This window comes from Solanum stenotomum, chromosome 2 (assembly GCF_019186545.1).
Source record: "Solanum stenotomum isolate F172 chromosome 2, ASM1918654v1, whole genome shotgun sequence".
Classification (NCBI taxonomy): Eukaryota; Viridiplantae; Streptophyta; class Magnoliopsida; order Solanales; family Solanaceae; genus Solanum; species Solanum stenotomum.
In genome coordinates, this window is record NC_064283.1 from 45,570,429 (window position 1) to 45,590,213 (window position 19,785).

The following is a 19,785-nucleotide window of genomic DNA, read 5'->3' on the forward strand; positions in this document are numbered from 1 at the left end:
CAAGGAAAGTCATAGAAGCTCCAAGAGTTCTGGTCTACAACTTCACCATTAAAATCTGAAGGAAACAGGTGTTGTTAAAGTACAAATTGGTAAAACATCTCCCATCTTAAGGAATTCAAGTTATAATTTGATTTAACATCAAGGTGGAGAGGACAACCTAAACCTTGAAGAATCTAAGTCTTAGCAAGTGAGGTTTCTGTCCAGCAAGGTAAACTATGGAAATTTTCATCTCTCTCTTGTTCTTGCATTGTTTGTGAAAGTTTGTATGTATTAATAAACTTAGGATTGTTGCCTCTATATGGTGTGAGTTTGGTAAATGTTCAGGAAGGATGTGCTTGTTGGGACAACCATGGAGTGAAGTCCCCTTAAATTTTGATTGTGAGCTCATTTTGAGCATCTTAAATGTAATGTTAGTGGGAACTAATGGGATGTTGGTGGGAAGCTGTGATTCATATTGCTACTTCCATATTGTGATGCATAGGGACTGTTTTGTGTATCATAAAATAAGGGGGTGTGGCTGGATATGTGCAGAGAAGTCATGGGAACTGGTTAGAGGAACATTGAAAGTGTAGTGATACACCACTAAATTGATTGTTGCATTAGCTTACTTTATGCCATCCCTTTGTATACTATTTTCCAAACGTTATGAAAATCGAGGAGTTTTAGAGGACCTTATAAGAAGGTTGTATACTATATGAAAAATTGGAGGAGAATGGGTGGAAGAACACCCTTGATGGGTCAATTATAGATTTACTACCAATTACTATTTAGGTCTGATCAAGTAGCCCAAATCTGTTGATCAGCTACTAATGTTAGTTTTATTATTTACTCTATTGTAGATACATAATCTGGAAGGAAGACGGTTAACTCATTGTAATATCCAGTGTTGTGCAGCAAGGTATGTAAGGCTATTCGATATCCTATTTCTTTGGCATGAATCTAACACTTGTATTACAAAGTAAGCTTTCTAAGTGCCCTTGGTAGTGACTGATCCATAGTTGCAGTTCCTATTCCCTAGAGCATCAAAGTGAGTACTCCTAATATGAGTTTATCATTAAATGTACGTGCTTACTCTACCAAGTATTAGCATGCAAGGTTTAAACTTATTTCATCATCAAAGTACCCTTGGAACGTATTCCCCTTATATAAATCAAAATGATCCTAGATTACTCATAGTACATATGTTTATATGTTGGATATACAATCTGCCCATATCTTGCCAATTTGCTTCAATTGTCTATTCCATCATATATGTCATCTTTTCACATGTTCATATATTTCCTTTATTGGTTATTACTCTCATTGTGTTAGACTATAATGTTACCTCACAAGATCCCTACTTGCTCTATTGTACATTTATATGTACTTACTTGGAATACGTATCTGTCCTTAAGTTGAATCTGTCCACATTCTCCCTTGGTTCCAGATTCATGTATACCTTGTATTTGATATTAGTTAGTGAGTATTTGGCTATAATATAGAGTTCACATCTTTTCGTTGAATGTTAAATGTCTTCACTTGGTATGTACTTCAATTTGAGATGTCAAAATGCTTACTGAGTCATAGAAGCTCCTAAGTATTACATTGGTGTCAGATTTGCTTCCCATGTCATTGTCATTATCGTAAGTCCATATTCGTATGTCTTCTACTACTGGTCCATAGTTCCAATTCTCAACAATGATTATGACCACCAAAGAATGTAACATACACGATTCCACAATTATAAGCAAAAGTGGTCTCTAATCCTTATCTATTGATATTTGATTTCACTTGAGCTTTCAATTTACATATGGTTGTATTATGCCTTACATATTCAATACATTCTTTCATATTGACGTCTCTTATGGGGACATTGCATTTCATGCTGCAGGTACATGTACTCAACTAATAGATCTCCACAATAGAAGCACATGATACTCAGCGGTTGCTGGTGAGCTCCAGGTTGATTCAAGGCTTTGCCGAGTCTTTACTATGCGTATTTTCCTAGTTGTACAGTCATAGATTCCAATAGAGGCTTTGTTGACATTGTAAAGCTATCATCTGTATTCATAGTTTCACTTGTCACATGTATCGGTTCAGCTAGTCGACATGTATTGTATATGAAACTTCTCTTTAGTAAATCTATTTGCATAGTAGTTTACTTCATCATAGGTCACTTGTAAAGCATGTGTTCATATGGTACTTGTCCACCTTACCTAGGGTTGGGGTGTGACAGTTTCTTAGGTGAAGATTACAATGATCCCCGACAGCTTCTACCACTTTTTCCTTATGGTTGGAGTTGTCTTATTAAATTTGAATCTTTCAATATCTTAGAAGCTTTTGCACCTGTTTAGATTAGTTCCTTGGGAGAGTTTCGTATTTTTCTCAGAAAGTACTTTGTTTAAATCAAGTGCAAGGGTAATTTTGTATTTAAATAGGGTGACTAGTTTATAATTGATCAGTTCCACATTTCATGTTATTAAATTTAGTGTAAGGATTCTCTTATGTAAGTGTTAGAATAGGTGCCCGCATGGCCCGATGGGTTTGATCATCACAGTTGACAAGACCAAAGTTCGAATATCTTTTTATAGTAATGGTGACTTGAGAATGCTTCAAATATATAATGATCTGTCAAGGACAACTTCAAACATTTTTAACGAAGTGATAGCCTTTTGACATTTTTTAACTCGAAAGTGAATATTATATTCCAATTGCAAATGAAATATTAAAATTTAATTATCTAAGGACATAGTCTATAATACGCTTGAAGTGTGATACGCCAATGGATTCAAAAATAGAATTCCTTGAAGAAAAAGAAGAATAACAATAAGAAGAACAAGAAGTGGAAATGATTAAGGCGGACAAAATGATGAGGCAAGTGCTCTAAAAGAGTATTACGACATGATTCTTCATAGAACTTGGTAAATATTTAGACACGTGAACAACAATAACAATAACATACCCAGTGAAATTTTACAAGTGGGGTCTGAGAGGGTGGAGTGTATGCAAACCTTCTCACTATATCATGGAGGTACAAAGATTCTTTCTGAAAGACCATTGGCTCAATTACAACAAATGCACGTACATAGAAGACTGAGACAATAAAAAAAATAATAACAAGTAACAATGAAAACATACCAAGTAACAACCACTACAAGAAAACCTGAAAGTACAAACGAAATTTACTAACCACTCAAATTAGTTGGTAAATTGCTAACGGATTGCCCACAAATTAGGAACCAAAATTTCTTCAAGAATGCACCAACAGATTACTAATGAATTACCAACAAAATTTTATCAACAGATACATTATGTTGGTAAATATAGCGGAAAAAATAGGCGTTTAATTTAACAATGGCTTACCAACAGATTACCAATGATTTTTTTACAAACAAAAGTCATCCATTGGTAATTTACCAACAGATTGAAAATCAGTTGGCAAATAAGGTAGGAAAAAGTGATGCATAATTTAGCAACAATGTACAAACGGATTACAAACATACTTTTACCAACATAAATATATTGTTGCTAAATTATCAACAAAATGTCAATATGATAGTAATTTACTTACAAAATTAATTTTGTTAGTTAATTGACCAACGTATTATGAGTCTGTTTGATCCAATCCAGATTGCCTCAAGGCTATCCCTTCCCGAACATCAACGCTTTGATGGAGTATTCACAAGGATGGAGGCTGTTTGGCATACATGGATGATGGGAAGGGGGTTCCATGCCTTGCATGGGAACATATGCACCTTGAAGGAGCTCCCAGTTGGGCAACACCATGCTTGGTTGATAGCTTGGAGCATGGGAAGCCTAACGAAGCAAGGAGGAGCAAATGAAAATGTTGCTCCATTCGGTGAGCTGACCTCCACTTCGGCGACTCGCCAAGCTACCTTGGCGAGGGTTCTAACATTGCCTAAGGTCCCAAGGAGCTACAACTGAAAGTTCCTCACTCGGTGAGCTAAAAAGCAATTAGCGCATCGCCCAATGACTTGGGTTATGACCTCCAGATGGCCTAATGTCCAAACAGGCGTCAGGAGCAGGGTCCATCACCAAGTGGACAGGAGGCCCATTGGTGCATCGCCCAATGGACCCCAATACCGCCGAAAGTTATAACATACCTTCAAGGGAGAAGCCAAGGAGCAAGGTTCTCGCCAAACCCATTGGGTGCATCGCCAAGCCATTTGGCGAGCCCGACTTGGCTCGCCCATTTGCCCATTTCGGGTCACCTTTGGGCCCATCTATGTAATAATGCCTAAAACTATAAAAGGCCTTTAGGGGTTCATTTTAGAGGAGATTCATTTTGAATATTATGGTTGTAAACCTAAACTCCTTGTGTGAGTGTTTGAAAGAATGGTAAAGCTTTTGTTGAAACTTGTCTAGAAACGGGGGTTGCTTGGGATATCGATTCCCTTGAGGTCTTTGTAAGAGTTAGGTGCTTCTTGTTGGATTAGCGAAGGGAGGTCTTTGGACTTAACATACCCATAGGTTGCTCTTTATTTCTTCTTGTTGTGTCTATCTATTTATTCGAATTAGGTGCTTGTTAGGATCTAAATTGGAGGTTATTGGATTTAATACATCCTTTAATTGCCAATTGTTTCGTTTCTTGTCTCTCTTCTTATATTTTTCTTGTTTTCCGCTATTTATTGTGATTCTTCTGGTCAGAATTGTATCATTTGGTACCAGAGCAAGACTTAGATTCATTCCTATGAATTCTAGTCTTGGGTTGTTACAAAAAAGAAGAAGGTCAAAAACATTTTTCTAGAAAACCCCAAAAATATTTTGTTGATTTGAGTCTTGTTTGAAGTTTCTAAGGTTAGATTAGTGTTCCCTAACCTTATTTGAGTTTAGATCTAAGATTTGGTTAAGTTTGGAGCTCTATTGAAGAATCCACCATTGTTGGGTGAAGAAGCTTGAAGAACTTCAAATGGGTTTTCAGATTTAGGTTAAATTGGAGACTCTTGGGTATTGGGGTTTGATCTCTGTATCCTTAGGGAGCTCATAGCCAAAATTTGGGTGAAAATTTGAAAATTGGGTGTTCTTCATGTTCATGGTGTTCTTCATGACTTGAAGAAAGAAGACAAGTGAGTTTTGAAATCTGGAAGATTTGAAAAGGAATTAAGTGCTAAAAAGTATTCGGGTTTTCCCTATATCTAAGAGAGCTTGTATCTCGAATTTTGTGAAATTCCGAGCTAAAAATCTTCGGGGTTTATTTTTTTCGGTCTTCATAGTTGTTATTGAAGTTCTTGAAGAACAGTCAAATCTTCAATGTAGAGAGTTCACACTACCATCGTATGTGGTAAGGCAGATTGTAGGCCATGATCAATCATGAGCAAAGAGACAATATCTTCTACTCCAAGTGCCTTATCCAGAACCAAAGTATGTGTCTTGATCATTGATAGTGGAAGTTGTGCCAACCTTGCTAGCACTGCCGTGGTGGACTACTTAAAGCTTCCTACCACTAAGCTTTCTAAACCATACACACTTCAATGGTTGAATGATGTGGAATTTAGCGTACATGAACAAGTGTTGATTAAGTTCCAAATTGGGAAATATCAAGATGCTGTCCTTTGTGATGTGATTCTTATGCAAGCTAGTCATGTACTACTGATGAGTCCACAAATTGGACTCATTTAGGGTTTTATTTTGATAGAAATAGTGTCCTCAAATGCTTATTTTGTCTCAATATCTGATTAAAACTCCTAAGTTTCAGGTATTTGAAGTTTTGGTGGAAGCATAGACACTTAAGCGCAAAAAGGAACAAAAAGGCTAAAAATAACGAAGAAGATGAAGCCTGCGCATCGCCAAGAACACTTGGTGACTCTCTGAAAGGACGCACTCCGCCCTTTGTTCCAATACGCGAAGCCCTGAAGGAGAAGGATAAAAAAGGCGATGAAAGGAGTAGTTGGCGCTTTGCCGAATAGTTCCGCGAAGTAGTTCTATACCGCCCAATGACACAGACCACGACGACGCTGAAGGCTAGTGCAAGACGGCGACGAACTACACCAAAGGGGGAATCGCCAAGTTAATCGGCAATTTCGACTAACCTCGCCAAAAGATCTGCCAGCACTATTTTCTGAAGTCTATAAATACTAAACTTGTTATTAATTTTTAAGGAGTCGAACATTAATTTTAATTTCCAGAATAGAATAGTACTTTTGGGATATTTTCTCTCAAGTTTGGAGAGGGTTTTGGGAGACTTGAAGAAAGAAGGATTTCATCTTCCCCAAGTTGGAAGTAAGTTTTCTCCATTCTTCTTCCTTTGCTTAAATCAAGGTTTAATTTCTTAAACCCATTTAATTTTAGTATCATTTTAAGTGATTTAGTAAGTATGTGTTGATATTGTTGTTGGGTCTTGCTTGCTGAAAGGTTAGATGTATTTTAATGGTGATTTCACCTAGTGGTTGTGGTTTAATTTAATGGGGTTGTAGTTGTAAATACAAAACCACCCATGTGTTTTCGGCTTGCTCGAGAGGGAGGTCGCGAAACCAAGACCGCTAGACTGATGACCTATGGAGTGGGTCGATATTAGGTTCAGCCCGAGAGGGTGAGCCCTAGTGTCATATCCTAACACTCAGCTTGAGAGAGTGAGTGGGGTAAGACGTAGGCTGGCCTTCATGTGGCAAATGGGTGTCCGAGAGGAACACATTTGAAACGGGGTAAGTTGCCCGAGAGGGAACTTATTTCCATCTAAAGCTTAGCCTAGTCACTATTATCTTGCAAATTTCCTATCGAAGGTATGTACCCAACAATTTATCTCAACTTGTATTGCGGTCACACCCCAAGAACTCTTCTCCATACTTGATTTTCTTGCTATTTTTATTATTTTTACTACTTGTGACAAAACCCCCATATCGATATTTGACACTTTTGTGTCACCCCCTTTTTGATTTATTATGTTTTTAATCGTTAATATCTTTAGCTATGACTAGTTAGAACTATTATTTTTTTATCAGTTCTCAAAACCACTCCCTTGGGACACGGCCCCAACCTTTAGTTGGGTTACTATATTATCGATGATCGTAGACACTCATATCGTAGGTTAGTTTCATTGGTCACGATAAGCATCAAAATGGCACCGTTGCCGGGGAGTGGTGTTATTTGAGAATTTTTTTATTAGTAGAATTTTTGTTCTTTTTAGTTGTAGTCTACTTACCTAACTCTTAGTTTTGTCTAGCTTGTTTGTGTGTTAAGCCAGGATAATGAGTATACATGATGGAGATGGTGGACCAATGGAGCACCTCTCAGTAAAAGTGATGAGATTCAGGGATCACATCTTGAACTTCAAGCATCTAGAAGGAGAAACTTTTCATGAGTCGCGGCTAAGGTTTAAAACACTATTGATACAATGCCCAACTTATGAAATCCCCGATTTAGTTCTACCGGAATACTTCTATAGGAGTCGGAATCCCGAAAACAGTGGCTTAATCGACCAACTTATGCCAAGTGGTCGTGAGAAATATCCCTATGAGACCGCAACCAAATTCCTTGATCTTGTGGCGAAAACCAACAAGGATACTGAGAAGGACCAGCAATTGATCATTTTGCTGGGTCAGATGGATAACTTGAACCAAAAGGTCGAGGAATTGGAGTGATATCCAAAGAGAAGAGCAAATACAGACCACCTATTGAGCAGGGAGGATCTATGGACGTTGAGAATAAGCATATCAAAGATATGTTAGTAACCATTCTTCAAAAGCTAAATGAGCAAGATAGAGTGCTGGAGAAGATTAGAGAAATTGTAGAAGTGTTAAACCAGATAAGCGGTTCTCACTCCAGATCCATCCAGGTAATTGAAACTCTCCTGGGTCATGTAATGCCTCATCTCCATCAAGCACAAGGCAAGGGGTCGCCAAACGATGTTTTGGCTAACCCTAAAAGTAAAATTTAGGTGCTAACCCGCGTCATGCCACGACATTAACTAAGGCGCTGTTTGGGAGGCAACCCAAAGCCCTTAATTACTGTAATTCTGTTATTTTTGAAATAAAGGTGTTTTGATTTTGTAGGATTGGGCATGAAAAGTTTGTGAAAAAGTGCAGGATGAAATACACAAGTCCAACTAGCGAATCGCCAACTAGATCGGTGACTGCTACCAAGACCACAGTTTGGATCCTCACTTTGACTGAGGGTCCTATAAAACTCGGCGAGATAGATAAACACTTGACGGATTGCTGAGTAGCAAAGAAAATCCAACTAATGTCGCCGAATGGATAAGATCTGGAAAGATTTTATAAAACCACGGGTCTGAACTTTCAACCTTTTTCATATTCTCTCACTCTCGATTTTCGCAAAATCACACCTACTTAGCATTTTCAGAATTTTCGCACCTCGTAAGTATTTTAGCTGCTTTAGTAGTGCTTGGATCTGTAAGAACCTGCCGCCTAGCATCACAGTTTTGGCTTGATATGCCCAAAAGGTTGGTTTTCCAAACTCTGCATTTAATTAGATATTTATGCTCTCATTCCAAGTAACATTATCCTAGTTCATATGTTGTGCCTCCCTGATAAATTTAGGCTATTCAGTGTGCTGAGGCGAGCTCGCTGAATCACTTGGCAGTTCGCCCAAGGGACTTCATCTGCTTTTAAATTTATACTATTCATAGTCAGTGCTCTGTAACTCTAAGTCAAACGCCATGATCTTCATACGCAGTCGGCGACTTGCTGAAGGTCTCTTTAGTCGCCTTTTGTCTGCATTCCCGAACCTTTCTGCACTACATACTTCAGCGAATAAAGCCGTGATCGCCAAAGCAACTTGGCAACTCGCCAATCTATCTAACGAGTTTGTCTGTAATTGCATCCCTCTGAACTTGATTTAGTTGTTTTAACCTCCTCCGGATCCTTTGCAAAAATGGCTAGATCTAAAGTTGCAGGAAGAAACAAGTCACTTAGAAGTAGAAAAAAAAGGATCACAATCAAAGAAGATGCAGACGTATTCACAAACAAAGTTGCTAAACTTTCCACAAATGGTGAAAAAGGGAAAGGCAAACACAAGACCCTTGAATTGACAGATGCAAGCACTGATAGTAATGGCTTTTATAGAAATAACCCCAACCAATCTAAAAGCAAAGATGTGGGTTTTGATAAGAAAGATATGCTAATAGCACAGAAGGCCAAGCGACAAATTAAGAAGCTGAATGATTCATCCAGGGCCAGGACGTACCAACCTACCACTACTACACTTCCAGTTCCAAAGCAGGAAATGGTATTAACACCTCCAGTGCAAGCTCCTCCGCCCAAATCTATGAATCAAGTAAAGGCTGAGGGGCTGAGAATTTTTTTGGAGGAAAAGCGTCTTTCCATAGAAGGGGTTATAGACAGGCACCCATAGATAATGGAATGTTTGAGATACCACCAGTTTCAAACCTTCACCAAACCCCGTGGCCTTTATATTCCAAAATGGGTAAGAGAATTCTACAGTGCATACAATGCACTAATACCCCAGCAAAAGCAACTAGCAGCAGCCTTCAAAGAAGTTGACTATGTGGTTGTTAGAGATAGAAGGGTGAAGTGTGATAGCGAGGAAATCAACGTTGCCTTGGGCCTGTCCACAAACATTGGGGATCATTGTCAGTTCTTGATTAGAACAAAGAAGCTGGATGAGATGAAAAAGTGGTTAGCCCCACAAATTGCAGATGAGACTCCCAAGTGGTTGGCAGAAGGAGTTCTGATTGAAAAGAAAGAACTAAACATAGTAGCAATGTTCTAGTTCAGTTTTATCAGCAGCGCAATTATGCCATCCCAGAATGAATCAATCCTTCGCCTCGCCAAGGCGGCTTGCCTGGGTTGCATAATAGAAGAAACTCAGATAAATTTGGGTACAATCATCCCTTCAAAAATACTCATGCATGCAAGGCAGAGCCGAACCTCACTTTCATTCCCAGTCTTGATCACATAATTACGCAAAAAAGCCTTAGAGCCTTGTGATACCCACATCCTCTACTGATATTTGGAAGATCGAAGACGAGTACCTTAAGGATCAAGTAAAAAGGAAGAAGACAGTAGCGATGGAGTTAGTCAACACAGAATCATCGCCTGCAAAGACATCTCTGCCTGCTCCGGCCCCTGGGCCTTCAAGTATATCCATTGCCACTGTTACTCCCGCTGATACTCCAGGTTCTTCTGTTGCTGCACAATCGCCAAGACCTACTACAGTTGCTGCTGTTTCCCGGCTTCCACTCACCCAGGCGTCCCTACTCTGGATGGGACAGCTGGCTCTTTCTGCTATTCATCGAGCGGCTAACCTAGAGGCCTCTGTTCCAGACATGATTCGGATTACCTTAACTGATGCTATGACACTTCTGAGCACTACCGTTGATGTCCTAGCAGCCAGAATAGTGGTGCGTGAGCAAAACCAAGGGTCCACAGAGGAGGTGATGGCATTAAAATCTGTCATTGCTGAATTAAGAAAAGATGTAGACCAACTAAAGGCCACTGATATGTCCATGGTCATTGGAACAGTAGAGATACCAGACATGCCTGAATTTCCTCAGAAGATTAATGGACATGGGGGTAGACCGAAGCAGGTAGACGACCATGAGTCAGAAGCAAAGACTAATGAAGTGATGCATGAAGAGACTGAGGGAGCTGCAAATGAAGACTCGACTAAGACGGACGAAATAATGATAGATGATGCTGTGCAAACTTCTTCGAAAAAATCTCTTGCTGCTAGATCCGGTGGAGCTAGTCCTTCTGGTGGTCACTCCGAGTACTGATTCCCAGACATATGAAGCGACCCATTAGCCAGGATCCCCTATTTACCTTCTTCTCTAGCCATGGCTATCTTCAAAATCTTGGTTAATTTATTTGCATTTGAGGACAAATGATTTTTATTTGTAGTGGGGCGAGGTTCACCTTTTGTGTGCTATTTGTGATTCATGTTTTGTATATATTTGGGTTGTTCTGTTTAAAATTGTGTTTACACTGCTTTCATGAATGTTTGAGCTTATGGCTCCTTTTATTTTAAATTGCAAAACAATTTTGACCCTTCCAAAAAATTATTATTATTTTTTGAAGCCACCACTTGTGTTGAAAGTGGTTGTTCTCATACAAATTTAAGTCTCAGTTTTGATCAATACCGATGACTTGAATAGTGCTCTCAATTGAACGAACATGAATGTACGGCTACGATGATGCCAAATGAAGTTGCATAAACAATATGTGAACTCTTTGCATCTTGTTATGATTAGCCTTTTATCGAATTGATTCTCTTGTAATGACCATTGCACACTAGCGAAAGTGTGTAGTCTTGTTTGCTTTAAGTGTCAATGCCTTGTGTGATTAGCTTGCTATGAACCATGCATGAATAAACCTAGAATTTGCCTTGTTAGTCTGATTAATTTAGAAAGGTGTCCTCTTGAAATGATCTTAGGTAACTTTAAAGAGTGTGAGCCAAATTTGACATATACCTCTTTTATGGCCTACCCGTGAGCGTGTGAAACTCTTTTGAACACCCTTTGAGCCTTACCTTTATTTGGAAGAACATTGATGAACCCTAGACCTTACTTGACCCACTACCTATAATCCTCTTGATTTGTGGTTTAGCGAATTGCCAACTTAGGCCAACAGCCTAAGTTGGGGGTGTGGTGAAAAAGGAAAAGGAGAAGTAAAGAAGTGCAAGAAAAGTCCCCTTTAACCCATGGTGTTGCAAAACGATGGAAAAAAATTGTGGCATAAAGTACAAAAGAAATTGGATTTCCTAGCAATCCATGGAGGTGAATAAAATGATGACATAGAAGCAATAGAAAAGGAATTAATAAAGTAAAAGAAGAGAACGCTTTGAGAGTACCACATCTCACGAGAAAGAAGTCATTGAGCCTAAATGACTATACCTTTGCACTCATCCTCATTACAAGCCTTAAAAATACGTTTTCGATATTGAGTAAGCCGAATCGAAAGTCGATTGGTAAATAAGGTTGCTATGGGTGAAAACATGCATTGTGTTCCTCGTTTTAGAGTGTGAGCGTTGCATCTGATTCCTGGTCTTGAAATGATTAACCTCTGTGTGTAAATATGGAATCATCTTTTATGTGCTGGCATTGAGATACTTTTTGTTGAGCTTCAACTTGCAAAAGTAGCAAGTATCGCGAGCATGAAAATCTTTGGTAATGGTGCGTCACAACTTGAATCTTTGAGTACACAATTGATCCTTGCATAAGTAAATTGAGTCTTGTTGTGTGCATTCATGATTGAGTCTTGTGTAGCACTGTTTGAGACACTCTTTTTGAATGGCTGAACTTAAGTTTGCTTGAGAAAAAGCAAAAGTTTAAATTGGAGGTGTTGATGAGTCCACAAATTGGACTCATTTAGGGCTTTATTTTGATAGAAATAGTGTCCTCAAATGTTTATTTTGTCTCAATATCTGATGAAAACTCTCAAGTTTCAGGTATTTGAAGTTTTGGTGGAAGCATGGACACTTAAGCGCAAAAAGGAACAAAAAGGCTAAAAAGAACGAAGAAGCTGAAGCATGCACATCGCCAAGCACACTTGGCGACTTGCCAAAAGGACGCACTCTACCCTTTGTTCTAGTATGCGAAGCCTTGAAGAAGAAGGATAAAAAAGGCGATGAAAGGAGCAATTGGCGCTTTGCCGAATAGTTTCTCGAAGGAGTACTATACCACCCAATGACACAAAGCACGACGACACTGAAGGCTAGTGAAAGACGGCGATGAACTACACCAAAGGGGGAATTGCCGAGTTAATCGGTTATTCCGACTAACCTTGCCAAAAGATTCGCCAACACTATTTTTTGAAGTCTATAAATATTAAACTTGTTATTAATTTTTAAGGAGTCGAACATTAATTTTAATTCCCAGAATAGAATAGTACTTTTGGGATATTTTCTCTCATGTTTGGAGAGGGTTTTGGGAGACTTGAAGAAAAAAGGATTTCATCTTCCCCAAGTTGGAAGTGGGTCTTTTCCATTCGTCTTCCTTTGCTTAAATCAAGGTTTAATTTTTTATACATATTTGATTTTAGTATCATTTTAGGCGTATTTTGTTATTTCTTGATGTGTGGCTAAAAACCTCCATTCTTAGGGTGTGATTTAGCAAGTATGTGTTGTTATTGTTGTTGGGTCTTGCTTGCTGATAGGTTAGATGTATTTTAATGGTGATTTCACCCAGTGGTTGTGGTTTAATTTAATGGGTTTGTAGTTGTAAATACAAAACCACCCATGTGTTTTTGGCTTGCCCGAAAGGGAGTTCGCGACCCAAGACCGCTAGACTGATGGCCTAAGGAGTGGGTCGACATGAGGTTCAGCCCGAGAGGGTGATCCCTAGTCCCATATCCTAACACTCAGCTCCAGAGAGTGAGTGGGGTAAGGCGTAGGTTGGCCTTCATGTGGCAAATGGGTGTCCGAGAGGAACACATTTGAAACGGGGTAAGTTGCCCGAGACGAAACTTATTTCCATCTAAAGCTTAGCCTAATTACTATTATCTTACAAATTTCCTATCGAAGGCATGTACCCAACAATTTATCTCAACTTGTATTGCGATCACACCCCAAGAACTCTTCTCCATACTTGATTTTCTTGCGATTTTTGTTGTTTTTACTACTTGTGACAAAACCCCCATATCGATATTTGACACTTTTGTGTCACCCCCTTTTGATTTATTATGTTTTTAATCGTTAATATCTTTAGCTACTACTAGTTAGAACTAAATTTTTTTTTTATCAATTCTCAAAACCACTCCCTTGGGACACGACCCCAACCTTTAGTTGGGTTACTATATTATCTACGATCGTAGACACTCATACCGTAGATTAGTGTCATTGATCACGATAAGCATCAACTACTCGGAAGACCCTGGCAACACAACCATGCGTCCACACATGATGGAAGGCACAACACATACACTGTCATGTTAGTGGGTCATAAATATGTCTTTAAGCCAATGTCACCATCCCAGGTCATAGAGCTGTATCAAAAAATGGATGAGTTGAGGGATAAAAGGAGGAAAGAGGAAGGACATGTGGAGGTTGAGGCCTAAGAAGAAGGAGAAATGAGGGGGTTGAAAGGAAAGGCCAAGTTGTTGTTGGCTGAGCATAAAGAGATAAGGAAGGAAGTGGAGTCGAAACTTAATTGATCCTTAAGGATCATGAGTTGCAAGCTAACCCATCTCACTCTTCCCCTCCCCATTCTATTGTTTTCCTTTTGCAAGATCCTCGTGAAGCCCTTTAAATGGATACACTTGTGGGCTATCCAAACATTCCTAAGGGAGTGTCAGTTGAGGGTAAGGAAGATCTTTCTTGCGGGCATCAAGGTACAATAGCTAAACTTAGCACTTTTACCATTGCAAATGAACAAAGTGTGAATGGTAGCTTGCCCTTATGTGAGCCTATTGATTCTTTACCATGTGTTGATAATGTGCTTGTTGAGAGTGTGGATACACTAGTTGATCCTATTGATGACCGAATTTATTCTTCTAGTAAGATCGATTTGTGTTCACCTAGTGTTGACACCTGTGTTTTGAATGATAGTTCACTATCTTGTGATAATTGTATTGATCAACCTGCTTGTGAGTGTAGTGCACTGGTTGAGGGTTCTTGTAATGTGATTAAGAAACTTCAATTTGGTGATACTAATGAAAATGTTGATCATTTGAATAAGAGTGACTCTTTGAGCATATCTTTTGTAGCAGATCCAATTGTTTGCTTTGCTCATAAAGATCATGTGCTTGAAAATGCTTCGAAAACTGATATATGTCTTTTTGAGGGTGAACTTGCTTGTCTCAATTCTTCCCCAGTGGTTGATCAACCTCTCTTCAAGTACAATATCATATTCGAAGAAGATGAAATCACTCCTAGTGATGTACCTAGTGGTGTGAATCTTGAGAGTAGTGTAGTTCTTAATAACTATACTATCTATAGCAACCCACTATGGTGTGAAGCTTTCCCTCCCAAAGATGGAAATCTCTTCTTGGAAGATGAGAGTACTCTTGTAGGGAAAGAATGTGATGCGGAGGAAGGTGGTGTTTGTTTCTCCATTACCTCTTCTTCTTGGTGTGTTTCAATTGTCAATAGTATGACTCATGAGTTTGAATCTATTAGAAGTCATACCCATGAAGACACCCTAGAGGAAATAGATTTAAGAGACATCTTTCTCTATTACTTGTTTACATATGATGATGCTCATGCTGTTGAGTGGAGTGTGTTGTTGGGCGGAACGAGTGCCCACCTGATAAATGGAGAAGCACTTGATCCAGTTTGTGGACCTTCTATCCTTTTGATCACGGTGGATGTTTGAGGATATTTGAACTGGTGGGAGTATCATCTTTAAGGTGGTATTACCATGATGATGAAAATAATAACTATTGTCCTTGTCCTCCATCTGTGGGCTTCATAGCCATGACAATAGAGGATGTTTGGTTGTTCCTTGAGTTTGAGTCTCCTCGGTTAATTGTTTTAAGTGTTAACCTTTGTACTACCCATCAGGCTAAGAGGATAAGTGATAGCATCCAAGGAAGCTCTACTCCATTGAAGGACAAGGATGAAGCTTTAGAAACTCCAAGGAGGCCCATAACAAGAACTCAAACCAAGGAGTTCAATGATAAGCTCAATGGGCTTCAATCGCTGATCCAAAGGTGTCTTATTGGGGAAGAAGAGCTCAAGCCCAAGGGAGAGGAATTGTCGAAATGCTACAATTATTTGGTGGCCCAAATTCAAGCCCAAGATGAGGAATTTTAAGGTCCAATTTTGTGCAAATAAGGTCAAGAAGAGTCTAAGAATCAGCCACAACAAGAGTTGCTTTCTGCCCAAGTTTTGAGAGAAGACTAGTCAAACTTTCCAAGATTGTCAAGATTCTTTTCCTAGTTGGGATTTACCTTATTTATTTATTTATTTATATATAGGTTATTAATATTTTCCTTAGTCTATTTATGGTATCCTAAGTACCATTTAATGCTTTCCTAGAAGTACTAAATTTGTTCCTAGTTAGGTTACTTTATTTCCTTTCTAGAGTAGGATTCCTTGTAATTGTCTTCCTAGGGTCCTTGGACGTTTTTTTCCCCTTCTCCTATATATAGGAGTCCTTTTCATTCATTAAAGACAATTTAGATTGATATTAATAATATTTGAGAGAGTTCTTTGAACCTTTGTGACTTGTTCTTTGAGAATTTATCTTTAAACCTTTACTAGTTTCATAGTTTAAGGTATAAAGTAACTTTCTCTTGTGATATCTTTGGTTTCTTTTTGGTATTCTTTAGAAGGTGATTAGTTTCTACATACTAATTATTGTCTTTAATTACTCATAAAGCGGTCAAGATCCGAATCTATCGTCTTAATTCATTTTCTCAAGTAAAGGCGTTAGATTTCTTCCATAAATCTATACGTTGTTACTTGGATCTTTTCAAGACCTTAGAACATCTAATCCTTGGATATTCGTGGATCTTTCCTTCGAATTTCCCATATCTTTAGTTAGTTTTTTTGTTCCTTTTCTTTGTGTTTCCGCATTCTAATATTCAATTCTCTATTTGTGATCTCCCTTAACCTTGCTGTTATCAAGTGGTATCAGAGCGATTCTATCAAGATTCCGTTCTTGATAAATCATGGGATTTCTTCTTAGAGCAGAAAAAAAAACTGTAGCGTGAACAGTAGCGTCGTGAAAAAAAAATTTACTGTAGCGTGAATAGAAAAAAAAAGTGATAACTTGCTCTCTAAGAAATCTGATTACTTGTCCTCCAAGAAATTTGATTACTTGATATCCAAGAAAGTTTATTACTTGCTATTCAAGAAATCTTATTACTTGCTCTCCAAGTTTTGCATTAATTTGTTTCCAAGCAAGAAGGTAGCAATAAGAGGGGATTCTAGACCTTTAAGAATAAGAGGAATTTTTTTTTCTTGTTCTTATAATTCTAAAACAAGTTCCTTTTTTATTCGTGTTTTGTTTTAACTAAATCCTGCTTGTTCTAGGACTAGTTCTTTACTTTCTTTTTGTATCCCAAGATTTCATACTTTATTACTACGAACTTGATACACGTTTTATTTAATTATAAATCTACAAAGTATTCTCGTTCAAAGGTTATTTTGAGTGGAAAAAGGCAAGTGTGGGTGAGTTTAAAAGAGGGTAAAAGCCATATTAAAAGTGTGATACTTGATCATTTATTCTTTTTTTTTAGATGTCTAATTCAGGTGGTGATGAGGAAAGGGCTCGTTTAGAAGCTGAGGTCAAAGGAAGGAACGACTTCACACCCTTCAAGCTATGCACCAACAATTTGAGAGATGGACCCTTCAATTTCAAGAGATGAGGGATATGATTATCGAGCAGAATGACACCATAGCTGCAATTAGGAGGGAGAATAATGTTGTACCCCCAAATAAGAATTTCATTCATGCTAAATCATCAGAACGGGATTCCAAAATTCAAAGCAGACAGGTTGGATTCGTGAATCAAAAGAGGCACTTGAATAGTCCAAGTTTATCAGAAATGCACAGTACACGACATTTGATAAAGTTACTTGCAATGAGAGTATACATATCACAATTAAATGCAGGGTTTGGAGAGCCAACCTTTTAGGCAGATTAAGCCAAGACTGTGATGCTAGGCAGCAGATTAGTACATATCCAAGCACTACTAATTCAGCTACAATACTCACGAGATGCAAAAATTTTGAAAATACTAAGTAGGTGCGATTTTACAAAAATCGAGAGTGAGAGAATATGAAGAAAGGTTGAAAGTCAAAACCCATGGCGTTATAAAAACCATCCAGATCTCACCCATTCGGCGACATTAGTTGAATTCGCTCCGCTACTCGGCGATCCGCCGAGTGTTTATCTACCTCGCCAAGTTTTACATGACCCTCTGTCAAAGTGAGGATCCAAACGACGGTCTTTGTCGAGGTCGCCGATCTAGTCGGCGATTCACCAATTGGACTTGTGTAGTTCATCCTGTACTTTTCACAAACTTTTCATACCCAATCCTACAAAATCAAAACACCTTTATTTCAAAAATAACAAATTACAAACATTTAAGGGTTTTTGGGTTGCCTCCCAAACAACGCCTTAGTTAACGTCGTGGCACGACGCGAGTCCCCAATCACATTCTATTAATGGGGTTGTCCCTAGTGTTACTAGGTAACCCCGATAGTTCATTTGGGCGAAGAGGAGGCACTGCATAATTCAGGAGTGTCCTGATCAGTTGGATTGATCTAGAATGAGAGCCAACCATTTGATTCAACACTTTAATATTATCCTTCAACTCTTCCAACATTTGATCTTGTTCGGTGATCTTTTGGAGAATGATTTGGAGTGTGTGCTCGACGCGATTGTTCTCTCTGTCTCTAGATTGTTTCCTCTCATGAGGAGGTATGTACCTCCCTTGACTCTTGCACTGGCTTTCCACCTCTGAGATTTTGGTGGCCAAGTTATTCAGCTAAGTTACCAGTGCAGCTAACTTGAAGTCACCCTCGACTTCTTGGTTCGCCTCAGCTAACTTGCCACCACTTCCCTCAGCCATGCTCAGGGTTTCTGCATACAACAACTCAGAGAAAAACAAAATTAAAAAAAGTTGGTATACTACAATTATCGAAAGCAAAATTCATCATAAACCAAAAACTTTCACATACAGCATTCCCCGGCAGCGGCGCCATTTTGATGTTTGCGTAATCAAGACACAACTTCTAATGCAAGTGCCTACGATCATACAATAGTTTAGTAACCCAACCAAGGGTTGGGATCGTTCCCAAGAGAGTGGGCGTGAGAATTAGTGGTCAAGTGCGAAATTGCTAAAGCTAATCATAGCTAAAGACTTTGGCGAATGAAAACATAACAAATTAAAAAGGGTGACGCAAGCGTCAAATATCAAATGGGGGTTTGTAAGCAAGAAACAACTAAAACAATGAAAATAAGGAAAAATACAAGTATGGAGACGGGATTCTTGGGATGTGATAGGAATACAGGATAGACTAAATCATTGGACACATGCTTTTGATAGTAAATTCATTGAGTATTTGTGACTAGGCTAGACTTTAAGGGGGATAAGCTCTCTCTCGAGCAACTTATCCCGTTTCAAATGTGTTTCTCTCGGACACCCACTTGCCACATGAAGACCAGCCTACGCCTTAACCCACTCATTCTCTCGAGCTCAGTGTGTGGACATAGGACTAGGGTTCACTCTCTCGAGCTGAACCTCATGTTGACCCACTCACACTGGCCATCAATCTAGTGGTCTTAGTTTTACGACCTCTCTCTAGACCAAGCCGAAAACACATAAATAAGATTATATTTGCAACTATAACCTCATTAAGTTCATCCACAACCACTAAACGAAATCACATTTAAATTACAAATAGACTATCAACAAACAAGACTCAACAACTAATCTAACCCATATTCACAAAATCACACCCCAAGAATTGGGGTTTTAGCTACGCATGTAAAAGAGATAAATATGTATACCAATATCAGTTTCCATCAATGGGTATGCAAGATTAAGTCTTAAAACAAGCCAAAAGTGAAGAATCCAAAAGACACAATTCCAATTTCTTGAAGATGAAACCCTTGAAAGCTCCAAGTTCTTCAAAACCCTCTCCAAAACTTAGAGAGAATATCTCCAAAACTCTGTCTCAAACCTAATAGTCTAAAAACTAGATAAAATAAGGTAAAATTTGTTGCTAAGAATAAAAACTGAACTAGTATTTATAGTTTTCAGAAAATGAGCCCCGAAGGATCTTTCGGTGAGGTTAGTCGGGATCGTCGATGCACTCGGCGATCCGCTCTTTGGTCTACTTTATCGCCCTTCATCATTTGCCTTCAGCATCTTTGTGTCCTGGATCATTGGGCAATGTAGTACTGTTTCGCGTAATCGCT